This window comes from Castanea sativa, chromosome 10 (assembly GCF_040712315.1).
Source record: "Castanea sativa cultivar Marrone di Chiusa Pesio chromosome 10, ASM4071231v1".
Lineage (NCBI taxonomy): Eukaryota > Viridiplantae > Streptophyta > Magnoliopsida > Fagales > Fagaceae > Castanea > Castanea sativa.
Window position 1 is genome coordinate 27,083,266 of NC_134022.1, and position 22,215 is coordinate 27,105,480.

The following is a 22,215-nucleotide window of genomic DNA, read 5'->3' on the forward strand; positions in this document are numbered from 1 at the left end:
GTCTTGCTAGAATGACATACTACCCAAAAGAAGGAGGATGAGTTGAAACCACTAGGTGCATGCCATGAGGGAGAGAGAGAGAGAGAGAGAGAAAGAGAATGCCCACCTTGCTGTTTATGGAAATGCCACGGTGAACAAGTAGACAAAGTAGAATTCTTTGTCTGGTAATGGGGTGTGGCACGGCCAGTACAAGTAAATGGTGGTGGTCGGGTAGCTGATAAGTCAATAAGTGGTTTGGAAGTACACCCACGCCCAGACAAAAGTTGTTAAAGGATAAAAGTAAAAACCAGTCACAGCAGGTTGTATATAAAGGGCTCTCGCCGTGCATAGTATCATCACCACCAAAATGGTAGGAACCACTAAGAAAGAATCACAGCACCACCATCAGCATAACACTACACGAGTGAGCATTAAAAAAGAAAGAAAAGGAGTGTGAAAGAATCAAAGTAACAAAACGGGAAAGAAAAAGAGAGAGAATTAGGAAGAGAAGTAGAGAGTATAGAATGACAGACATGCACCAATAGGCTAATCTCTTCTCTCCCTCTCAAAGCTTACCCTCTGCTAAGGATAAATGATTCGTTTAAGGATAATCCATTCAAGCTCGTTCTCTTAAAGTGGGCAATTTCTAACAGCAAGATCCTCCTGCAAAATTAGCCACGTTGAGGAAGTGGTTCCCTCCTTGGACTTAATTCCGTAACACAGTTGAACGCGGCAGACTAACCTCTTTCTATTGCTTTTATTATTTATTATAATTATCTCCTTTCTTGTCTTTGTAATCTCACCCATAACGTGTTTCTTATTTCCATACTATTCTTTTCTTAAGGATTCTTTATTTATTTCATCTAACGGGAAGCATATTGCCTTTATTATTATCACACTGTACTTGTCTGCCATAACTCTTTTGTAACAGCTTCGCCTACCATGGGCATGTAACTAAAGTTTCAGCAAAAGGGGCATAGTTTGTGCACAAGCCGGCCCAAGGTGGGTTGCAATTGAACCGGTCTCAACTCTCTTATCCAGAACACTTGGGCCTCAGTACAGCAGGAGGCAATCCAATCTAAAATCACAAAAGGCTCACCACAAAAAGTAAAAGGAGAAATTTAAAGCACGAAAATTTGGTTAAAAAAAGGTTTTACCGTATAAAACGGTCTAACTTAAAGATTCTCCACAAAAAAGAAAAAAGAAAAAGAATCTAAGTTAAATGAAAAAGAGGTATGATCCCATTAACTTTATCTCACCAAAAAAATGAGGAAGGGAAAGTATATCCATATTCTCTGTTGGCTATGGATATATAAATTGTATTGTACAAGCTAGGAAGAAGAATTAATTGTATGTTGTGTTGTTCGAGTTAGCCCCAATTTCCAATCTCCTTAATATTTTATATTATTTAGGATCGGCATATGATAGTATATATTTTTTGGTCTCTGATAGGAAGTGTTACAACTTCTAGGTTCAAAATCTGCAAAAAATTACAATTCTATAGATGAAATAGGGTGAATATGGAAAACTTTGAAGAGAAAATAGGAAGGAAATTTTTTTTTAATGTGTTTAGTTAGATAGAAAGGAAGGGAAATAAATTGTGGGACTCAGATATTTTCTCTCCAGACCCATAAAAAAGTTCTCCTCAAAATGGAGAAAAAACTGAGTGAGGATAATTTTTTTCTTAATTGACAAAAATAGCCATGTGCACATTCTTTAAGTTACCTTTATTTTTTTTCTTTTCCACTGGGAAGTACGCTGCCTTTTTTTTTTCCTTCTTCTTCTTCTTCTGGGTAGTTGCCTTTTTTTTTTTTTTTTTTTTCTTTTTTCACTAGGCAGTATCATTGCCCTTTTTTTGTTTTTTTGTTTTTTTTTATCTGGGCCTTTGCCTTTTTTTCTATTCTTTTTGTTTCTTTTGATTTTCAGTACCGATGCTCATTATTTTTTTCTTGAGCCATTTTTTTTCCTATTCTTTTTGTTTCTTTTGATTTTCTAGGGCCTAGTGCCTCTTTCTTTCTTTTCTTTTTTCCTAGCAGTAATATTGCCTCTTCTTTTTTTGTGATATTATTTTTATATTTTAATAAATTTGAATGATTGTTCTTTTTTGTGTGTGGTTATTTGTCACTTTTTTTTTTTTTAATTAAGTATCATTCTTTAATAAGGATATATGAGTAAATTTATTCCAACTCAATTTTTCCATCCTTCCACTTTTCTACTCTCAACCAAACAAAAATGAGAGAAAATAAAATATTTTCTATCCTCCCACTTTTCCATCCTCTCACCATTTTCTATCCTTTTAGTTTTCCACTCCTCCAACCAAACGGACTCTTAATGTTAGGAAATTACATAAAATTTCAACCTGAGAGGTGAGAGCCTCCCAAATTAATTTCGCCTGAAATTAGCTCGACCAAATTTCGGGCAAAATTCCATGTAGCTGTTCTTTCACTTGTTTTCTATTGTTTTTTTTCACTCTACCTCACTTAAAGAGGTAGTAGCACTTTCCACATAAAAAAGAAAAGAAAAAAAAGAATTAAACATCATTTTTCCACTACCAAAGTGAAATCAAACTTGTATTACAATCTACTTGGACATACAAAATATCCAACAAGATCAACCTTTGAACTCATTTGCCAAGAAACCAATTTACAAAAAAGCTATTTTATAAATAAATTTTAAATAATATTACTTTACAAAATATCTAAAAATATATATTATTTATATAAATTCCCCTAAATTTATTTTTGGTAAATAACTGACTCGTTCAGTATCTAATTTTTTCAGTTTTATTCTAATTTTTAGAAATCATAATTTCTACTCCTGAATGTTGAAATTATTAAGTTTAAAGTTTTATTTAAAATGAAGGTAGAAGATTTAAGTTTGTAAACTTATAAAAAAAATTATTATTCAAGGTTTTTATTTTTGTGATTTAACAAAATATTATTTCTAATCGATATAATGTGACCTTAATCCACTCAATAGTTTTATAATTCAGGCCTAGTAGTTCTGATGTTTTATGGGCTCAGGTTCTGGGCAGAAAAAGAAAAGAAAAAAGAATCGGGTCTGGACGAACTCTATTAATTAAGTCCATCACAGGCTTGAGCCACTATTATTTAATCCATAGCTGTTTTTACTAAGGGGCTATGTTGAACAGTGGGCAATGGCCATAAAATAAGATTCACAGTGATAGGCTCTTCTAATAGGGAAAGAAAAAAAAAATATTTTAGCTATTTAGATTTGGATATTACAAGTTTGAAATCTATATACATATATACTTTCAATAAATTTGGATCTGAATGACTAAAGTGGACACAAATGGACATAGTACCAATGTGGACCAAAGTGGACTGCAAAAGACTAAATGGATTGAACAGGACTAAAGTGTTCATAATGGACTAAATAGGACGGAAGTGGACAATATAAGACCAAATTGGACTGAATAAGACTAACATGGACCGAATAGGACCAAAGTAGACTGAAAAAAATAATGGACCGAATACAACCAAATTGGACCGAATTGGACCAAAGTAGAATAAATAGGACCAATGTAGACTGAATAGGACCAAAGTGAAAATAATAGACCAAATAAGACTGAACTGGACTGCATAAGACCGTATAGACTGAATTGGACCAAAGTAGACCGAATAGGACTAATATGGACTGAATAGGACCAAAGTGGACAGAATGGACCGTAGAAGACCGAAGTGGACCGCATAAGACTGAATAGGACCAAAGTGTACATAATAGACTGAATAGGACCGAAGTGAACAAAATATGACCAAATTGGACTGTATAAGACTAACATGGACTAAATAGGACCATTTTGGACCGAATAGAACAGAATGGATAGAATAGAGCCAAATTGGACCGAATTAGACCAAAGTAGACGGAATAGGACCAATGTCTACTGAATAGGACCAAAGTGGACTGAATGGATTGAATATGATTGAAGTGGACACAAATGGACATAGGACCAAAGTGGACTAAATAGGACAGTAGTTGATGAAATAAGACCAAAGCGAACCGAATAATACCTAATAAAACCAAATTGGACTGAATGGACCAAATAAGACTGAGACCGAATAAGACCAATATAGACCGAATAGGACTGTAGTGGAACCAAAGTGGACAGAATGGTCTGAATAGAACCAAATGGATCAAATATGACCAAAGTGGACTGAATAGGAGTGGAGTAAATTGAGGGGACCGAATGGACTAAAATGTTAGGCTGATGTGGCTCAACAAGATCTTAGCAATAATAAGCAAGTTAACCAATAGTTAGAGAAATATATGGTGTAATCAAACAAATGGTAGATTATTTAATTTGCAATTTTAACAATTTATAATCACATATAAAACGTGAAAAAAAAAACAGTAAAAAGAATCAAATAATTTCTAATGATGAAAAATATAGAAACCAATGGTTGTTTGATATAAAATCGTATACATATTTTTTTAAAATTTATTAATATGCAGCAATCTTTTACTTAAAATTTAACTTGAAAATGTATAGCAATATTGTGAGGTCAAAGCCATTATTAGCACTCCATCAATCATAACATAACCTACAAGAAAAATTAAATTTTATTTTGCATAATATCTAAAATTTAGCATTGGGAAATTGCATATTAATTCAATATCTTAATCTATCAAAAGTCACAACATAAAATATTTAGACTATCTTGCTTTTAAAGGTTCACATTTTTTTGGTAATTCTATTGTTAAATGAAACTGTAATTGAAACTTTGATAAATTCGGGACATATTGAAGTGTAGGATTTTGGAAAAGTGATGGGATTAACATATTGAAGTGATGTATCAAAAAAACATATTGAAGTGTTGATGCCATTCAAGGAATAGAACTGTAGGATTTTGCCTAGCTTGGTCAATTGATTTGCCCACTGATGGGACGCATGACCCAATTCCAGCCAATATGTCTCTATTTAATAGGTTTAACTCAGTTGTTGGTTTCCCATCAGTATTAAGAAGAAAGTGAGATGGAGATAATTTAGTTCGATAAAAAAAAACCAATAAATTATGAATTTTCAAAATAGGGAGGAATTGGGCAATCCACAAATCATCACTGTTTTAAAAATCGGATCGGACCGGCCGGTCCGACCGGTTCAACTGGAAAAATCGGTGCAGTCCGATCCGGTTAAATGCCTCAAAACCGGTCAACAATCGGTTAAAAACCGAAAAATCGGTCAAAAACTGGGAAAAATCGAAAATTTTGAAAAAACCGGTTTGATTCTCGATTCGGTTTTTAAAACCATGCAAATCAGAGCTTGCTTGATCAATACAATGTGAGAGACGTTAATAAATAAGGAACATGCCATAGTCGCAAGATTTAGGGAATTTGATACCATAGAAGCAAAACATAAAGGTTGTGACTTGTGAGGTGGGTTTTCTAAACTTGCCAGTATACATATTTAATTTGACAAAATTTAGGAACATCTTAAGTACTGTTTCTTAAATTCCTCTTTTAAGATATAGTCATCATGTCACTACTTAATTAAAAAAATAGTATTTCATTCCATAAGAAAAAATCCACATGACAGAATTTTAAGAGAAGAACCTAAAAAGCAATATTTAAATATTATATCTAAGTTTCGTCCTATTGAATTATATACAAGTCTTGTACAACACATTGCTTTAGCTTAAGTGGTTACTTACATCATATATTCAAATTTAAATTATACAATTACGTTCTCAATTAAGTTCTTCTCAAAAAAAAAAATTTATATAATTAAGCAAAGCTAGATATGCATGACAGTTGACAAGGATTTGCATGATTCTTTTTCATGTGTTAAGGTTTCATGATCGATGGTTCATGGCGTCCAATATGTTACAAATTTTTTTAATTAATTGATAAGATTTTGGCATCAAGAGAAGAGAAGGAAATGGAGATTCCAATTAGTGCCCTCCACTGCATGAGTTTTTACAATCCATAAATCATCATAATCTAACATTAGTCAAACCTTGAGTCTCCTCCTTTACAAGAGAAGTATCATGAGTCTACTACCTAACTATTAGTATTACATTTATCTTAATTAGTATTTGTTTGGATTTATTTCCATTAATTTATTGGATTAAAAAATAAAGATGGATAAGCATCTATACATAAAAGAATTAATTAAATTGAGACTTTAAAATTTTATATATAAACAAAATAAGATGAATAAGTTGGAAACAAGACTCTAACAAACGAATGAACAAACCAAATTCAAAATAGTCTAATCACCTCATTCTTATTCGATATAATAATTTGTTTTTCTTACAACAAACAGTAGAGGGGATTCAAATTCAGATTTTTCAGGCTAGCTATTTCAACATTCTGCTAAATATGTTGTTTGGCATATATTTGAATGTTATTCCAAAAGCTTCATTCATTGGAAGCTTTTTAGTCTTAGTCTTAGTCTAAATTATTGTTAATATATCTAATTAATGGAATCTCTTATGCTGGGCTAAGATATCGCCTTGCAATGTTCCCACCTGCACCATTAGGATAAAACCCACCAGGCTTGTTCTCACTACCAGTTCCATACACTATCCTTAAGATCTCGGGTGGTGTCCGAGAATATGAAAGGGAATTTTCATTAGCTGAAAGAACTTAGTGTTTGTAAGATTCTCTGCACCAAGTGATAGAGGTACTATTATGCCTTTATCTTTAATACCACACATGGCTAGTCTATTTTTGAATTCTGCAGTACGGTTAGTGAACTCGGCCACAGTCATGTTATAGGGAAGCACTTTTTCGTTGGCTTTCTCATAGAGTAATGCTCTTAGAACTGCATCTTGTCCAGCCTCCACTCCTAGAAGCCCAGCAACCGACTATCAAAACAGATAAAAGGGATACGATAATTGATTAATATATATACATATATATATATATATATATATTTATTTAAAGTATATTTTATTTACTTGAAGGCGTATTTTATGTTTATTTTAAGTTTTTAAAATAAATAACAACTATCAAAATGGTTAAATTTATATTTAAAATCAAAGGAATTTTAAAATAAAAATAATTATATCATAGGACGTGGATGTAGGTGGATTTTCAAGATGTCTAATTCAGAGATTAGAGTGTTCGTGCTTTTTAATACATGTGTGTGTGTATATATATATATATATATTCATAAAGGAGTAATTGGACTTGTGGGAGGAAGTTGCGGGTTCTTACCCTTCGAAAATAACTGCTTGTAAGCTCTGTAATGGTGCCAACATAACCCACAAGCCCTACATAAGGGATCATATTACTTGCTAACAAGTAATTGATTGTATTAAGATAAGGGTCAAATTGAAACCAAAAGCTTGGTTAAAAATGTTTGCGAAAGTCTGAGTGCTGAGATCCATAAGAGGCCTTGGAATTCCACCTGTTGCGTTAATGATGGCCCTGAAAAGTTATGTTAAGAGAACATCAATGAGACTAGGCAAATATATGGAGTAATTTCTTTACTATGGAACATTTACAACAAGACGGTGTAAAATATTAGCATTGATACACCATGTTAAATATGCTGGTATGGATGCAAAAACGAAAGCATAAAGTATAGAATACAATAACACACGAGGATTACGTGGTTTAGCTTAACGGCCTACATCCATGGAGGAAACCCTAAAGGGCTACATCAATAATATATTGGATTGTAGTACAAATCCTGTGTTACAATGAACTATAACATATGTATATATAGTAGACTAAACCCTAAACTAATAGACTTCTAGTACAAGTAGGAGACTTGACTCACACAAAATATAATTAGGCTTGGGCTTATACTAATGGGCTAATATATCTCTAACATGGAAAGGGGAAATTCCAATTATATAAACATGATTGTATTATTCGTTTTAGTACCTAAGATGGCCAATTTCCTCGTAACCAAATTCCTCAATGATCTTAGCAAGAAGGGGGTCAAGATTGGCCTTCTTGGCACCAATGGGAGGGACCACCCTTAGCAAAAGATGGAGCGAAACTGTCTAGTCCTCGACCAGGTGCACCATACAAGAAATACTCAGCTTCTAGGAATTCAAGTGATTTATGGTACGTACATGTGCATGAGGTTACGATTACTATGTGTGTGTGTGTGTCTATATATATATGGAGAGAGAGAGAGATAATGTAAATAGATCAGACATTTAAGGTTCGGGCGTCACATGTACACAAAAGTCAATCTCAAATTACCTTCTCCTAAGGCAAAATTATTCTAACAATGTATGTGAGCATGTGACTCCATGTCTCCACCCTAATTAACATGTGATAAAATCATCTCAGTATACAATAATCATCGCTGTCAACTTAAAAAACTCTTAATAAGAAATAAATGTAGGAACATTTAGGGGCTGTTTGGTAACGTTGTTCTAGTAACGTTGTTTGTATTTTTTGAAAATACGTGTGGGTGAAAAAGTTTGTGAAAATACGTACAATGTTGTTTAAAAATTGAAAACATGTGTTTAAATACATGTACTAAACGAACCCTTAAGGTTTTCTTGATTAGGTTGTATCTACAAGAGTACGGAATATTTCTCTTTCAAATTTTCAATATAATCTTTATTATTTTATAATAATAAAATCTATTGTACTATTGGTGTTACACACAAAAATAAGAATTCTCTACTTTTTCCTTTCTAATGTTGCAACTTCTTTGTTTTCCTTTCAAGTTTGGGGAAACTTTACTCTTAGTTTTTAATTAGACAAGGAATCCCTATCCTCCATAAGGGATGATGAGATCATGAAGGCAAACAAAGCTAAGGTGACCAGATAGAAAAAAAAAAAAAAAAGAAGAAGAAGCAAATCTAGCTCTCTTGACTAAAACAAACAAACCTAAGGTCACTAACTAGAACAATCCACAATAATCGAGATGATCCAATCTTAATTACTTATCCTTATCCATGAGGTAATATCTAGTGAAACCTTCCATTCATAGTACATGAGATTTGTTAACGACATATTTTATTTAGTTGGCTAATCCTTTGACAAAACGCACTTTACTTATATTTGGATAGATCTAGAATGTGTTTAATACTTCAAAAAACATGTTGTTCAAGTATAGTATTAAAGCCATGAAGATTGGACCAAGAAATAAGTGAAGAAAAAGTGTTTACTAAAGTTGGATAGATAGCTGGACAGATAGCTAGACACCTGTGGACACCTACAGACAGATAGCTCGATAGCTGCTCGACATATAGCTATCTATTGAGATTTAATGAATGAAACTCGATAGCTTCTCGATCGATCGAGGTATCTATCGAGGTTACGGGAATTCAGATTTCTAGATCTGATTTTTGGCTCATGTTTTTGTATTTGTGTAAGGTTTCTTTTCTCACAACCCTAGGCATATATAAGACTTATTTTAGAGGTCGTCACATAAGAGAATACAAGGAGAACATATTCAAAAGGTGATTGAAGTCTTATTCTCTCAAAAAGAAGCTACTGCGTCTTTGCGCCTTAAGGTTTTGTAACCAAGTGCTTCTTAATCTTCATTGTTAATGAAGTGAAGAACTTTGCAGCCAACATTCTTCTTCCTTAAGTTGGTGAGTGAGTCACGTATTGGAATTCGTGCAAAGGAGTTAGTCACGTACTGGGAGCCATGCATCAAATGGTGGAGTTCATATATTGAAGAGTTCAGAGGTTCTGAAACGGTAGAAGGTTTCTGTTGTGAGTTCATCTACGGGGATTGTAAAGTTTAGGAACAAAGGTTTTGTACTAGATTTGAAACTTCTCTTTACTATAGTAAATTACTTTTCGGGAAGGTTTACGCTCAGGTTTTTTACAGTGAAACTGGTTGGTTTTATTGGTTTTCCTAGGTCATCATATCTTGTCTTATTTATTTTTCCGCTGCATTATTTTTTACATGATATTGATGTTTGTTTGTTTTTAACAAGTTTATTCATAATAAACCTAATTAACAACTTGAGTTTAAAACTTGTTAATTCTATCAACCGGGGTCTAAATTTCCAAACAAGATTCAATCACAATCACTTGCAGTGAAAGGGAGGTCTCATAAGATCATCTTATTAGATAATTTTTCTTCTCCCCTTTTGCCTCCTACCTTATAACAATAGAATATTCAAATAGTTTAGATGCACAAGATTTGTGTGTAATTTACCAATTAGGAAAACAGTTCCTACGCACACAATATATGTTAGAAAATTTTGATTAATGTGGAGATTAATACAAGATTTATTTATTAATTGGACTTCCTAAGAAAAAATGAATGTCAAAGCTTAAGGCTGAGTTTCTATCAAAGTTCAAAAATCACCAAAAATTTCAAATTGGGCTTTTTAATAGTTGAGATAGTTATGCCTAAGTATATTCTCAATTGGCTTTTTGATAGTTGTGGTATAAATTTTTTTCCAGGGGAGCCAAGCTATGTATATATATAATTTGAGTTCAAGTTAAAGCTATGTATATATATATATATAATTTGAGTTCAAGTTACCCCTAGTGTGACTCTAAATAATATTACACCATCTAATAAATTGTTATTGAATTCATATTTTGGAAATTTTACCATTGGATTACATGTTCTATATATTTTTAACATACATGTCAATTTTCATGCTAATCGGATGTTATTCACCATTTTATCCATAAATTCATTCTTTATGCATTATTTTTAACTACAAAAACTTGAATTGATTGATGATATAGTTATTGATATTCGATTACCTTGAAATTTTGCAAATATGGAGAATATATAAAGATAATGTAATCCAACGGTGGACTTGTCAAAATTGGCATCTTATTAAAAAATATTGAATGGTGTAACATTGCTTAGAGTTACACCTGATGTAACTTTAAGCAATATTACATAATCCAATAACTTGTTATTGAATTAATATTTTGAAAATCCAACCGTTGAATTATATATTCTATATATTCTTAACATGCATGCCAATTTTCTTATCAATCAGATATTATTTACTATTTGATCTATAAACTCATCTTTTATGCACTATTTTAAACTAGAAAAACTTGAATTTTATCAATTGATTGATGACATAACTATTAATTTTTGATCATCTTGAAATGTTGCAAGTATGGAGAATATATGAAGAAATCTAACGGTGGATTTGTCAATATTCGCATCCAATTAAAAAATATTGAGTGGTGTAATATTGCTTAAAGTTACACTATGTGTAACTTGAACCTCTCTCTCTCTCTCTCTCTCTCTCTCTCTCTCTCTCTCTCTCTATATATATATATATATATATATTAAATCCAAATTTTTTTTGAGAGCACAAAAAAATAGCTTATACATATTGTACATTTGTAATTTTGCTTTAAAAACATATAATATTTCTTAAATGTAAAAAAAAAAAAAAAAAATTTATATCAAGTAAGTCTTAACAAATATAAAAGTTAATTTAATAAAAATGTGCAACTAATAAAAAAAGGATTTTTTTTTTTTTAACTCCTAACCATGAAATTTATAATTGTCATTTCTTCTAAAAAAAAAAGAAAAAACATAGTGTCTGCCATAACTCTAATTTTCTAAGTGAAAAATTGAAAAAATAAACTTCTTTACTAAAAATATTTACTTATTTATTTCCAGGGACATATCTCCTTTATATATTCTTTGGTTTAATATGAACTACTATGGTAATAAGAGTAAATAAAGGGAAGAAAAATGATGCATTAATTATCAATATAAATGCATTATATGTTTTTAGTAAAAATCTTAGAGAGCAATATTTAAACTTATATGTTATATCTAAAATTGCATTTTCTTACCAAAAATCAAAAAGAGAGGGAAGATTTTTGAAGGTCAAGGGAGGCCAGCCCCCCTAACTCCCCCTTCCTTCCTTCTAGTTGTGGTAGATAGATATGCAACTTAAGTATGTGATATCACTTTGCCAAAGTGAGATCAGGGACAGAACCAGAACTTTGAGCAAAGAGGGTAGCTTTATTGTTGACTGTGTGCAGTGGTTTCAACCTTTGATTCTGTTATTATTTAGCAAATGAGATTTTTTTTTTTTTTTGGTAAGAACAAAATTATCTTTGTTTAGAATTTTTTAAAGGGTGAGGTTGTCTATTTTAAATAAAATTGGTTAATTGAGCTTAATTTTTTATATTTTTAGATTTACTATTTGTAATTTTTGTTGTTGAGCTAGTTCTTTTGGGCTTGTATATTTTTTTTTAAATTTTAGATTTATAAATTTTTTTAGTCACTAAATGGGAAAAATACTAGCGTTACAAACTTTTTTATAAACTATTGATGTGAAAAATGGTTGCTAGTAAGTAAAAAAATTATATGACTGGTAGGCTCATGTGTGAACTAATAAGAACTTGCTACCAAAATAGTTTGTAAAAATGTTGTAAAATAGTTTGTGACACTCATTACTCTTAAAAGAATCAATGATATTATTTTAAGGAAAAAAAAAATGTAATTTTATAAAACAAAATTGCTAAAATTAATACACATATATATAATAATATATATTTTTTTTTTTAAAATTTGGGGGTTGCCCCCCTCGTCCAACAGTAGCTACGTCCCTGAGTGAGATGTTGCCAGAACAAGCTTATCTAAAAGACAATGTACTTCATATATAGAAAATATGCATCCTCACCCGTATAAGATGTGAGTCCCACGTGGTTGTGACAGTCACAAATTCACCATAATGATATAAATATATATATATATATATATGCGTGTGTCAATTATTAAATTTGAAAAGAATGCACCACCAATTAGCACCAATCAACGTTGATCTCATAAGTTGCAAGATAAGCTTTCTTCTGGCATGTGTTACTGATGAAAAATATATTCCATTTCATAGAGAATCGATTTTGAGGAAGAAGTCACCAAAATAATTATTGACAATTAATACTGATCAAGTGTGATCCCATAATTTCATCTGTAAGCATGGTCCTCTAATGAGGTCTCAATGAGGCCCACTGGTTTTACATTTATTATTTGGGGCTAATTATGCATATAATAAATCATTAAGGTTTTGTACTGTTTTTCTACCTCTTTCAGTGAAAAAAAAAAAAAAAAGGTTTTGTACGTAGTACGTACTGTTTTAAAATGTTTTGGATAGGTACGAGGTATTAGACACACACGGTGAATATATTGTTTATAGAGCAAAAAAAATTTATTTTCTAACATAAAAATGTTTGTTCATGATTGTTACTCAAGTTTGCAGAGACGTATCTACAACCATGGCCCCCATCCGGCCATCCCCCTATTTTTTGTAGTTATTACTGATACCAAAAATTATAAGGATTTTGGTACCCTTAAAAAAATATGAGTGGGCCTCCCACAAAAATAGACCAGTAACAATCATATATATATATATATATATTACAGAACTTTCAACACCGCTCAAATTCATTATTTTTTTTGAAACTTAATAATTCATGAAATTTTTTTAGTCACTCTTATACAATTATATTTAAGTCACATGGTTAAAGAAAATTCATTGTCAAAATTAGGGCTATAAATAAAATAAACTGAGTCGAGTATTAAAAGTTCAGACTGGTTCATTTAGTTTTATTTTGAACTTGAGCCAAACTTGAGTTTGTTACCAAATAAAATTACATGTTCAAACTTGGTTCCTTTTCTTGTCGAACAAACTCGTACTTATTCATAAGTTACTTGATTAACTTATTATTTTTCATTATGTAATAAAATCATAACAAAAAGTTTTTACCCCTTCACAAATCTATGGATTTTTATTACAAATGGATTGTTTATATTATCAATAAGATACAAATAATATCCAAAATTGTTTATATTATCATATGCACCTATTTACAAAATTGTACAATCCAATTTCAAGCCTATATAAGTATATTTTTAGGTAAATATACATATAAAAATGTAATATTATTTATAGTTAAATCGATCCTTATGTTTAGAAACACATTATTATATTTGAGCTTGGCTTGTTTAATAGTTAAGCATTCACTTAAGTTTAAGCTTGACTTATTTACTAAACACTTAAACATAACAAGACTTTTTTTCGTGTGGAACTCGAGTTGTTAATATAAAAAACTTGGTTCATTAATAACCCTAGTTAAAACCAAAATAAAATTCTTATGTGATAAGAGAAATAAAAGTTGTCTAAAATGTTTTATATTTTGTTTTATGTGCTGGATATTTAATTTTTGTAATTCTCTTGATTACTATTTCTCCAAAAAAAAAAAAATCTCTTGATTACTCTAAATATGTTCCCCCCCTTATTTTATAGTGTTTTGCTGATCTTTGGGATAAGAAAGAGTTCAAGGTCCTATGAGATAAAAGAGTAAGGCTTTTTTAGAGAATGATTGGAATAATAGTTTCCTAAAAGAATTTTTTGTTATTGTTGTGTTACTTTGTTATTTGTGGGACAAATAATTTATATATATATATATATATGCTAATTACTAGGCATGGGTGTATTTTATAAGTCTGTACTGTGAGTGGAAAATGAAGCCATTTAACTAATTCAATTTTCTAAGAATGATAATATCTAATCAAATTGATAATGCTAGAATTTTAAAAAAGAAATTGTCGAAAACTTTTTTTTTTTCTTTTGAGAATCAAGGATTAAAAAGTTCTTTGTAACCTTAGTTTAATCATTTCTCACAAAGTACGAGAGTTTGGTCCCAAAAATAAAAATAAAAAGAAAATGTCGAATACCATATTCTTGGCCACAATATTGATCACAACTCGTTAATGTGGCACCATTTCACCAACCATAACTCACCATATGAGTGAGTTATGATTAATGTTGTGGTCAAAAGTGTGGTATCAAAAGTGCTTAAATAAAAATATCTGGCGTAGGGACACTAGTTATAATGAAAAAGACGTGTGATTCAAATTTTTTTTTTTTTTGATGAACAGACGTGTGATTCAATTAACTTTGAAGAGACGTTGGCCATCATAATTTCTCTATTAAATAGTTCTTTACGTCTCAATAACTTATGGACTGACTATAAGTGAGGAAGGGACAAAATACGTAGTTCTAGGAGAGCCCGACCTATGGGCTATGGATAAATCGTATTGCACAAAAAATAAAGAATTAATTTTATATACGGTTATGTTTGGTTTTGGCTGAAAAAATACTTTTTTTTTTTACTATTTAGTTTATTATCGTTAATATTTAATTTATTTTTGCTATTATTAATAGATCTCATTGCATTTTTTAGTATTATTCACAGGTCTCACTGTACTATTTCAGCTAGCTTTTAGCTATATCTTCAATATTTTTAACAAGCCAGCTTTTTTTTACTATTCAGCTTATTTTTGTTACGATTCAACTTATTTTTGCTACTATTTATAGATCCTATTACACTTTTTGATACTATTTATAGCTCTTACTGTACTATTTTAGCTATATTTTAGTTTTATCTACAATACTTTCATCAAAAAGTTTTCAATTTTAATTAAATAAGTTGTTCCTAAACGGACTTGTTTGATCTTTTGGGGAAAAATTGTATGTAGTTTGTTCCATTAGCACCAATTTCCTTAATATTTTGGGAAAAACGCGCTTTATTAGTTTAAATAATATCCCAAATTACACTTTACATCATATATTCTTAAAATATATGATTTGTACCATAAACTATAACTTATGTTATACTTTGTATTTCGCTCTCAATTTTGCCGTTGTCTTGAATGATATCATGTGAAAAAACCCAATAGTGTCAATCTTTTCAATCTCTTAAAAATATAAAAGAAATTACACTTTACTAACTATGGACACAACAGATGAAAAAATGTGGTGTTTACACTAGCCTAAACTATACTTTCAATTACAATTTGTATTATAAACTTTGGTTTTTCATCCAAAATAATGGCAATGTGCAAAGTTTAACACATGCTACAGTTTAGGGTACTAACTATGCATTCTAAAAGATTAGGGTGTAAAGTGTAATTTGAGATATAGTTTAAGGTGTTAAAATGTAATTACCCCTAATAATTTAGGATCAAAATATAACAATACGCCTTTCTTGTTTGATTGCCGACAGGAAAGGTCCATTATTTTAGACATTATCAATGTCTTTGCTAGATTGTCTTTGCTTTCATAGATTAATACTGCACTTTCGCGGTCCTAAAATGTGGGTCTCAATTCTCAAATACATTAGACTTACGCACATTTAAATTTTGAACAACCCCAACAACAATTAATGAAACTATTCCACGAATTACAAGATGAACTAATATCAAATTCAAGTACAGATACAATATTATTTATTAACTGAATAAACGTATACATTAGGGTTAATATTTAATTTTATGAACATTGCTGACCGTCTCTCATAACATAAAAATTATTTATTTTCTTGTGTCCTATAAGTGAAATCCCAGCCAACACACACACACACACACACACACACACACTTCCAAGCTTTCTTTTTAATTTATTAAAGACAATATTTTTAATAGCTCATTCCTGATTCTTGATTGATACAACCATGTTGAATTTTCATTTATACATGACTTTTCTTCTTTTGACATAAATCAGCAGCTAATATAATACATATTGTTGACATATTTTTCTCATGAATGTTTCAATCATCTTCCAAGCCAATATTACCCGAATTATTACATAGTAATAGATCAAAGCTCAAGTGTGACTCCAAGACCCCAAGAACATCAGAGTTTTAATTGGGTCTTCTGCATGGTAGCTCCACTTTCGTCTCTCAATTTCTTTCGAAATTGGAAGACTAGTACAACCACCATATTCCCAAGCTCCATTCTTGGCCATGGCTATTATAGCCACCTCATAAACCTGCCTGAACTTTTCTCCGACTGTTCTCTTTGAGTCTTGAGCAAGAGAACCATCCCCAGAGAGGTGTTGGGGTTTCATCCTTATTCTTAACAATTGATGCTTCTCTTTTTTGGCCTCAAAAAGAAGGAAAAATATGGTGTTTGCTTCTTAGGTTACCTAACATATTAGAATTTGAGAGGAGCCAGCAAGGGTACATATATAGAAATAGAAGAGGCAAAAAAGTCATGAGCATAGGGCCCAAGTGTCCTGTAGAGATTGGTTTGATTCCTCATCTTTGTGGATGACAGTTCAGCCAAATAGTTGAAGTGATGACCCAACTAGTGTAAAATATTCGCCAACTTGTCTGTTCATTATTATCCTCAGATTCGATTCGCTGCTTCCTTCTTATTAATTTGTTTTCGAATATTTATATAAAAAAAAAAAAGGGTTTTCTTTTGCTTTTTCGATCCATTCATAATGATAATTTTTTTTATATGTAAACTTAGCAAAATTGAAATCTTACTCGTTAGTTCGGGGGAAAAAAACATGGATAGTTGGAATAGAAAAATATATTCTTGTCCTACTCAATACTCATACTTGATTTTGACCCAAAACAATTGGATTCAGATCCAAACTCGGTCCATTTACTCATTCTCTTATTTAATTTTTAAGTGAGGTATTTCAATATATGTTTGTTTGTTAATTAAATGAAAAAAAAAGAAAAGAAGAAGATGTTACTCTTCAATTTTACATGCAAATATCAAATATAAACAATTCTAGTAATAGATTTACAAATAATATTATCTAATACTTTTGTAAATTATAATATTGTCTTTCTTTTTTTTCTTTTGTATCTAACATGTTATATTAGCTTTAGATTTATTCATTCTAAAAAAAAAAGCTTTAGATTTATTGAGTTATTATTGGACAACATTAATCCATAAAAAATAAAAATAAAAGATTTCACTTGTGTATTTGGGTGAGTTAATTTTCATTCATTTATTTTTCTTTGACATGCAAATAAACCTAATAAAAGTACGTATGATCACTCATAAAAAGTGAGACCTTAAAAATTTTCATATAAGCCAACGGTGAATAGTGAACTCATTCAGGAAAGGGTTTAAATGATGTTTTGAAACCAACAAGAACTTGGTTTGGTTTGGAATATAGATTTCCTTTTCATTCTGATGAAATAAAATTTATACCCTACAATCAAAAAAAGGAAAAAGAAATTGATTGCTGAAATTTTCACAATGATCACATGTTTTGCATGCCTAAAACTTGATGCAATTTGTATAGCATAATTCTGATTTTTGTGCATGCAATATGTTCAAATCTTTTCATGTGCCTGGAATTTTCTATGATGCGCACTTTCATTAACGAATTTACTTTTAGGAGATCAGGTTCTAATTGAAGCACAATGAGGAATATGTCGATGGCATACACAAAGAGGGAACATCACCTTTTCTCATCCTTACAAACTAAGAATTAAGATGCTTTGTACAACTTTGTCCGGGAATGATAAGCCTACTCAACGATAATAATACTGGTCGAATGAATCACAAAAAGAAAAAAAAAAAAAAGAAAAGAAAAAAGATTCAATTAATAATGAGTATTCTATGTGTGTGTATACATATGTTACGAACATATTTTTATGTAATTGACGTATCCTTTCACAAAATGCATTTTACTTATATTTGGGTATATCTGAGTAGGTTCAAGATAATTACTACAAGTAGTTAAATTGAAGACATAAAGATTACTCCAGAACTGTTCAAGAAAAGTGCAAACTGCAGGTTTCAATACCTCCTTGACAGAAGCTCGATCTGTTGAGATTCATTAAAGCTCGACAGATGTCTTGATCTATTGAGTTTACGGGATTCAGTTTATAGCCAGCAATGTTTTTATTCTAAAATGCTATTTGTTTATGGGTTTGTATAATTCTTATTGGATTAGGAAAATTCAAGATTTGTGTAAACCTATTTGGAATAGGAGAGCCCATTAAGCTCCTATTTAAACGAGGTGGAAAAAGAAAAACCTAACCCTAGAGAGTTTCATAAGGTTTTCTTTTTAAAACCCTAACTTCCTCCTACAAAAGAAAGAGTTCTTGCTGCGTTTCTGTAATCAAGCAAAGTCTCTTGCACCAACATTGAAGATCTTATTGGTGTTTCTATGTGAAGTTACTGCAAATCAACTACAACAATCAAAGGGTTGCTGTGGAGTTAGTCACGTACTGGGATTCGTGCAAAGGAGTAACATGCGTACCGGGATCCGCGCATCAGATTGGTTAGTCACGTACTGGGAGCCGTGTATCAAAAGGAGAGATTGTCACTACAGAACAAGTCCAATTGGGTATTGGGATAAGGGTTCAACTGTAGGTTGGTATAAGGTACTATGATTCATTTACTTGTAACCGCTTGTTGTGATAATAGTGGATTCTCGGAAGTGATGACCTTAAAATCACCCGGTGGGGTTTTTGCCTTTGAGGTTTTCTCCATTCGTAAACAAATCACTGTGTCAATTTATTTTCCGCTGCACTTTAGTTTATTGGTGATTTTTTTGTGCTACCACGCATTTACATGTTAAATTGGTTAATTAATTAAACTTGGCTAATTAATCAATTAATCTATCACAAGGGGTCAATATGTTTTTGGCCTTTCAAGTGGTATCAGAGCAGACACACTCTGATTAGGGTTTAATTTTTGCTGTGTGATCTATTGACCCCTGTTTTCATGGAAACTCTTGATTGTTTTGATTTGCATGATCTTGTGTTGAATGATGATGATGATATTCATGATGCCTATTGCAAGCTTTATAATTTTTGTATGAAATCTCTTGAATGTTCTACAAAATTAAAAGCTAAATTTAAAAAGGTCAAGCTTGAAAAAGATGATTTGATTTCAAAATTAGATGAAGCCAATAATTTGAATGAGAATTTTAAAAATCAAATTTCATCACAGGTGGACAAAATTAAGAGTTTGGAAGAACAACTAGTTGAATTTAAAACTGGAGTTGAAAAATTAACTAGTGTCAAACTTGTTGTTGAGCCTAACTCAAAAGAAAAAGATTTTTATATTCTCCCATTTAAAAGGAATAATGAAGAGTTGAAGGCTATTATTGCTAGTGTGGGGAGTAAAAAGACCTTGATAGGAATATGGACCGTTGGGTCATGCTGAGGAAGGCCGACCTGCTCTTGGGTTTAGGACTTGTTAGTACTACGGGTCGGCCCATACGCCGAGGGTCCGAGGGTCCAGCCGAGGATGATTTTTCCCTTCGGACTGACACCGAAGAACCCGGGACTTCATGGTAAAGGTTAGTAAATGACACGGACAAGACCAATGGTTAAAGGGGGGTGAACCCTTGAATGTCCTAGAAGCACCGATGTTGGAAAAATGTCAAAGATAAAGGCTGCTACCTCCATATTAAAGACCCTGCACCTACCACCCTGGCCGCATTAATGGGGAAGTGACACTTAAACAGTGGAAGGGAAACTTCTAGTTACTGTTCAAAGGCACTAAGAAAAGAAATATCTAGGCTAAGGGAGGAGTTGGGGCAACACGTGTACAAAGTATTAAAAAGAGGAGTATTTAAGGAGGAACCTAGAGGAGAAAGAGGGACGGATTTTTTGTAACCTAAAAAAGAAAAAAGACAAGGAGAAAGATATAATATAAGAACAGCTCTCGGCTTACGTCCGAGGAGGTCGATTTACAATATCCCTTGTTGTTTCCAAGTATTTGCAATCTTTAGTTTGTCATTTAATCCCCACACACTTCTAACCTGGGTTTCAAGCCCACACTCTACAAATTCATATTGTTTAAGGCTCATTGGGCCTAGGCCCATAACTGTTCTTGGGGCCAGGTGCACTTGTGCACTTAAAGCTAGGATAGACAAAGGTACACAATCTGATGTTAACGTTGAAATTTTTAAACCTATGTCTAAAACTCCTCTTAGGTTGAATAAAAATTCTGAATTTGTCCCCACTTGTCATCATTATCATATTATTGGTCATATTAGGCCAAATTGTCCTAAGTTAAGGTCTCTGTCAACCTCTAAGGTTAGACCTTATTCTAAGAAGCTGAGTAGCTCTAAACTGCTCATGTTTGTCACTATTGTGGTGTTTCTAGACACACTCGTCCTAATTGTTTCAAATTGTTTCCTCATAAGCGAGTGTCCAATAGCTCTCATCCTTTGTCTAAAGGCTCTGTACCTATTCTTGGTGAGTTATTAAAAATTTTGAGCTTTTTGACTCAATTTAAGGGGAATTCTAATTCCTTTATGTCCTTTAGTAGTCATACTAGGACACGTGTCTTTTCATCTTCATGGCCAAAGACTCGTGCTGTGTGGATGATAAAAGATCCAAGACTTAATTGTCTTTTCTGTTTGTCCTTTACTTTAATTCTTTCTATCTAAAGTAGGACTCTCTTTGCTTGTTTTCTTATCTGTTTTTGGAATCATGCTTTCATGCATCTGCATTTTTCTATCATGCATTCGTGCATATGCATCTTCCTTTCATGCTTCTGCATTTTTCTATCATGCATTCGTGCATATGCATCTTCCTTTCATGCTTTCATGTTGTTTCTCTGTTTTTGTTTGATTGTTTAGTTTTTATTTTGTTTTGTTTTTAAAAAAAAAATTTAAAAATTCAGAAAAATACAAAAACAGTGTGTGTTGTGTACATTGGTTCTTGTGAATTTTAAAATGGTCGTTGAAACAGAGTTTTCTAAATTTTGTATCTTTTGTAGCTTAAATGAGCATCTCTATGCACAACTAAGTAAGTGAGCTTTGTGGCTCTTTGTTTGTGATAAGTAAGGTTAAGTGATCTCTTGTACTTAACACCCGTATCACTCTTTTTGACGGGAAGGACTAGAAAATTTTAAGAGAAAGGCATAAATAACCATCTCAACACTGTTACCCGCCAATCATGACAATGACATCTGTATACTTCGGTATAGCAAAAGTATAATGTCAATGACATTTGTATGCTTCGGTATAGCAAAAGTGCAATGTCAAAAAGCTTAACATAGATGGGTATTTCTTTTCTCTCTCTTGTATACTCATGCATGATTTGCTTGATAAAATAAAATATGCAAAGAAAATAAAAACAAAAAGGGCAAAATACTTTAAAACATGATTACAAGCGTGTTTTCCAAGAGATGTAAGAGTTATAGGATGTACCTTGAAGGTGATAATCCCCATCAAACAGTTATGATTGTGTGTGAGTTAAAATGATTTTCTCATATCTCAAATCGTCATAACATAAGAGACACTTGTGCAATCTTGCGATGTTTTTCACACACAACACGCAATATTCTTTGCTATTCTTGATACATGTGCAGGTACAATGCGATTTGACCATCACAAAGTTTATATGTGTTGATGTATGCTCACTAAACTGTCTTAACTTGTTTTTGAGATATAAAATTGGTTAGACTTGTTTTATGTGTGTGTGTGTGTGTGTGTGTGTGTGTTTTGGATCAAAATGCATGACATTTTTTTTGTTGAGAGATATTTTTGAGAGGTTAAAATGTTGTTTGGATCT

General features: G+C 31.7%; 1 pseudogene; it reads right to left on the minus strand.

Annotated features, from left to right (window-relative positions):
• Positions 1–6,429: 6,429 nt before the first annotated feature.
• On the minus strand, positions 6,430–16,775 carry LOC142612322 (ferritin-like catalase Nec2; annotated as a pseudogene).
• Positions 16,776–22,215: the final 5,440 nt, after the last annotated feature.